The sequence below is a fragment of the Phyllobates terribilis genome, unplaced genomic scaffold (genome assembly GCF_046119375.1).
Source record: "Phyllobates terribilis strain yellow unplaced genomic scaffold, ASM4611937v1 Scaffold_4__5_contigs__length_816908805, whole genome shotgun sequence".
NCBI lineage: Eukaryota > Metazoa > Chordata > Amphibia > Anura > Dendrobatidae > Phyllobates > Phyllobates terribilis.
The window spans coordinates 288097339-288102323 of record NW_027362764.1 but is presented as its reverse complement, the minus strand read 5'-3'; the positions used below and the strand labels follow the sequence as shown (position 1 = coordinate 288102323).

The window sequence follows — 4985 nt, the reverse complement described above, 5'->3', positions numbered from 1 at the left end:
TTAAACATGTCTTCCCACTCAGTTAGGGTTGTTGGATCACCTATGTCTCCTGATAGAGGTTTTGTGACACATAAACCCGCTGGAAATGTGTCATAGGTCAAATATCTTTCCAGTGTAGCCACTTCCCATAGGTCACGCATTTCTTTTAGTAGTAATTGCTCCAATATTTTGAGCGATTCTTTAATATGATCTAAGTTACCTGTAGGGAGAGAATTAGTGGATTCTTGTCGTATGTTAAAAATTTTTTGGATGTTTTGGATTCTATCAGTTCTATGAGTCCAGAGGTCACTCATATTGATTGGTAGTTTCCGGATCTACTGAAGTATTTAAAGATATTGGATTTTGAGACGTCTGGGGCTAATTTTAATATACTCGTGTCATGTGTGCCCACCGCTGCCACTTACTATGGTGGTGTACAAGTAAAAGTATATAAAAAAAGGGTCTTAAGGGCGCTGGTGGGTATAGTTAAGTTAACCTGCAGCACGTAGTAAGGGGCACCATATACCACATAAGCATAAAACCTAAAATAAACGAGATCTACTGCGCTGGTATACTCACTTTAAATGACACGAGAGGTTAAGGAGATAAAAAATATATTTTTATTTTTATTCATACAAAAGCTAGTTAAAATAAGGATAAAATATGAGGCTAAAAATTCCCAGAAGAAGCGAGGTTCAGTGGAGGAATATGAGCGAAATATCAGTGGATTATTCTCGGTATGTCCAGGACGTACAGGTACCTGTGAAGGGTATATATACTATGGTAAGTATAGGAATAGTTGGCGGATTATCTTATTAGTATATAGAGATTTTAGTTACCTGAAACGTAATTAGGTGGTGGAAGAGTAATCACATATGGATGCCTCTGGTTAGTTCTCTTGAACCTGTCAGCTGTGAGTAAAAGAAGGGGGGCTAATTATTAAGAGACAGGGTATTACCACGTTTAGAGTTTGAGTTGGGTATTTTACCTGTATAGTAGAAATCTTAAATAAGTGGAGGGGTCTGTATATATCTGGTAGGATTAGGGGGTTACTCCCCTGGGTTATTGCAGAGACTATAGGGTACTATAAAGTGGAAATAGAAAATTAAAACGTTAAAACGTATATAAATCTAAATAGCACACTTATCACAGTTTATCTTACCCGTAGGGAAGTAGTTTTGTGGATCTAGAGGGTAGTAGTTGTCCAATGGTGGTGGATGTAGTCACAGTATAGTCATCCAGACTAGTGTAGTCATCAAGATTAGTTATACCACCTAGGGGAGCTGTGTGTCAATTGTGGTTATTATAAATAATAACTATTATAATACAGTACTCATAGGTAAAAAGAAAAGTAAAATGATCTCTTATATATATATATATGTATAGAGTTACGTACTGCTGCAATAAAATGAGAGGTCTTACCACTATTGGCTCTGTGTGATGGAAAAAGAATCAGCTTTGGAGTAGGTTGAGCTGTATAGAAAAAATCCTGGTTTGTAGCAAGAGGTAGAGAGCGCTGGTAAGTGTTTTAAAGCTGTTTCTTTCAACAGTGGTGCTGATAAGAATTCCTTGGGGCGGTGGAGTCTGTCGTTCGTGCACGTGTAGTCCCGGATGGGCACGTGCTGCTGGAGTTGTTATCTTTGTCGGCGTCCTGGTTAGAATGCCTGCTTCGTGGGGACGGGACTGCTGGATGTCAGGGCTGAGGGCGTCGGAGTCCCGGCCGGAGACTCCGGCACCTGCGTGCAGCACCCGAGAAAAGAAAGATGATGATCTCAGTAGGACCTGCGTAGCGTAAGGTCCTACTAGTCACGTGACTGGGAGACGGAGAGCAGGAGAGGCCAAACTTCCTACGCGTTTCGGATACTACGGTATCCTTCCTCAGGGATGGTCATGATTCTCACTGCTCTCATTATATACCCGCCAAAGCTTCTGGGAGGTATTTGTGGTTAATTATCATTAAAGGCAAAAAGTTCAATTCCGGTGTTTAGGCCCCTTGGCCTCAAAGAGTCCATCTTAAATATCCATTCTGTTTCCTTTTTAGACATTTGTTTAATGTAATTGCCATTCCTCCAGTTTTTTTGGATAATCTGTATCCCTATAACTTCCATGTCTTTTATGGATCCTTTGTGCTTATCTTTAAAATGTTTGGATAGGGGATGTCCCTCAAATTTGTTTTTAATATTTCTAACGTGTTCACTGATCCTTTTATTGAGAGCCCGTATGGTCCGTCCCACATATAATTTTTTACATGGACACTTTAACCCATATATCACACCTTTAGTGGTGCACGTAATCTGGTCTTTTATGGGGAATTTTATAAGTCCATGAGAGATGTGGCTTTGTTTTTTTGTGTGTAGAGCTTTACATATTTTACAGTCTCTACATGGAAAGAAGCCCACAGTATCTGTTGTGTGGAGGGGCTGTGGATTTTTGATTGTAGGTGCCACTTTTATGCCAATGTTTTTAGCTTTCTTAAAAATAAATTGGGGGTATGGAGGTATCAAATCCCCAATTATCTTATCATCCTTTAAAATGTCCCAGTGTTTTTTAATGATAGTTTTAAGTATATTAGAGTTGGAGTTGTAGGTGGTAATAATGGGCACTTCCAGTGTAGGTTCCATACGTATGGGGCGGTTCGTATTTTTGGAGTTATTAGTTATTAATAGTTGGCCGCGTGGAATTGTTTTAATCTGATTTTTGTTTTTTTGTAGAAAGTCTTGTTGGTACCCTTTGACAATAAATTTATCTGTAAGGAGATTCACCTCTTCGTTAAAATCTGATGTTTTTGAGCAATTCCTGCGTAATCTTACATATTGACTCTTTGGTACATTTAAGAGCCATCTGGGTAGATGACAACTATCCAGATGGATATATCCGTTTGTATCCGTGGGCTTAAAAAAGGTGTTAGTACATAGTTGTTCATTATCAATGAAGATGTTTAAGTCCAGGAAGTTAACCTGTTCTTTGCTAATGGAGGCAGTAAATTTCAAGAAGTATTCATTTTGATTAATATCCTCTAAAAATTGGTCTAGGGCTGGTGGGCTGCCTGACCAGATGAAGAGGATATCATCTATAAACCGACGCCATAGGACTAGGTTAGAACGTAGGTGTCCTTCTGGGTAAATGTTAGAATGTTCCCACATACCCACATATAAATTTGCATAACTAGGTGCAAATCTCGTACCCATAGCGGTACCCCACCTCTGGGTATAGTAGTTCTTACCATATTTGAAAGAGTTGTGATTCAAAATGAAGTACATACATTCCTCTATGAAGTGAATTTGTGTGTCTGGTATATTACTTAGCTTTTTTAGAAAGAAAGTAGTGGCTTCACAGCCTTTGTGATGCTGAATCACCGTGTAGAGGGAGGTAATATCCAATGTACCTAGGATATAATGTTTTTGCCATTGGATTTGGCTTAGCAATTGAAGAGCATGTTTTGTGTCCTTCAAGTGGGCAGGTAATTGTGGTACTAAAGATTGGATATGGCGATCCACATATCTTGAAAGATTAGAGGTGAGGCTCTGGATACCGGATATAATAGGTCTACCTGGGGGGTTCACTAGGGATTTGTGTATTTTAGGGAGGTGATAGAAGATTGGTGTTCTGGGGTGAAGGGTCTGTATATAATCAAACTCATTTTTGTTTAGGAAACCTTCATTGAGGCCTTTTTCAAGGAGAACTTTCATTTCTCTTAGATGTTCTCTAGTAGGATCCTCTTTTAGTAGTTCGTATGTACGGGTGTCGTTGAGAAGTCGCATAGCTTCCGCATGATATTGCGAGTAGTCCAGAATTACTATGCCTCCTCCTTTGTCCGCTGGGCGTATGGCGATACTTTCGTTATTAGCCAAACTATGCATTGCTGTGCGTTCCTTGTTGCTGAGGTTATTTTTAAACCTCATGCATTTTTTCTCACTAATTCTTCTAATATCATCCACGACATTTTTTTGGAAGGTTTCCATTGATTCTGAATATTCATGGATAGGGTGAAAATTAGATTTTTTCTTTAGATCTGTGTGTATAAACATAGAATCTGCAGATGTAGAAAACGTAGAAAACGTAGTTGGACATGTTTTTTTCTTGAGAAAATGTTTTTTAAGAGCTAGATTACGCATGAATTTTTTTACTCCTATGAAGGCATCAAATTTATTGAATTTTGTGGATGGGGCATATTTTAACCCCTTATTTAATAGTTGTATTTCATTTGGTTGGAGAATGTATTGACTTAAATTAAAAATTGATGTAGTTTTTGTTGTGTTTAATTCCTGAGATTGTATCTTTTTCTTTTTGGCGAATTTCCTCCCCCTACAGCCCCTCTGACGTTTCCTCGATTGGCCACACGAAAAAAATCCGTAGGAGATCTGTCCCTACGATAGAACTTAGCTTAATCCCTACGATGTAACAGGGAACCTGATCGTGCGATCAGACCTGCTAAAGTCCTAAGCTAGTCTGTACGGAGACCTATAGATGTGGGGAAGGAATCCCTACAAGTACTAAGGACTGGGAGGAATATGGGACACCTCCTAACAGAAATAGTAGCAGACAGACGAACAAACAAAATATATAGAACAAAGAGGTCAGTAGACCAAGCAAACTAACAGAGCAATACACAGAGCACAGGCTAGCTAGAAAGTAGATATACAATGAAGTCCAGCAAAGCCAGAAGGGCGGAGCAGGATTAAATAGGCCAACAAGGTCATGTGACCAGCAAAGGAAAAAAAACTAAGAGCAAGGTTCTAACAGTACCCCCCCTTCTAAGAGGATCCTCCGGATCCCGTAGGACCAGGCTTTTCAGGAAATCTCCTGTGAAACGCTCTGATAAGTCTGGACGCGGAAACATCATCCGACCTCACCCAAGAGTTATCCTCGGGACCGAAACCTTTCCAGGCCACAAGATACTGCAAACTACCTCTATACCGTCTAGAGTTAAGGATGCGAGAAATTTCATATTCCCCGTCCTCCACCACCGGAGGAACAGAGGCAGAGGCGTCACAATCCGATACAAC

General features: G+C 39.8%; 1 long non-coding RNA gene across 1 annotated transcript; it reads right to left on the bottom strand.

Annotated features, from left to right (window-relative positions):
• Positions 1 to 643: 643 nt before the first annotated feature.
• On the bottom strand, positions 644 to 1788 carry LOC141264323 (uncharacterized). Its single transcript, XR_012319886.1, has 5 exons — positions 1402 to 1788; positions 1142 to 1253; positions 968 to 1063; positions 819 to 890; positions 644 to 739 (listed from the first exon to the last, which is right to left on the bottom strand). It is a non-coding gene; the product is annotated as an uncharacterized lncRNA (long non-coding RNA).
• Positions 1789 to 4985: the final 3197 nt, after the last annotated feature.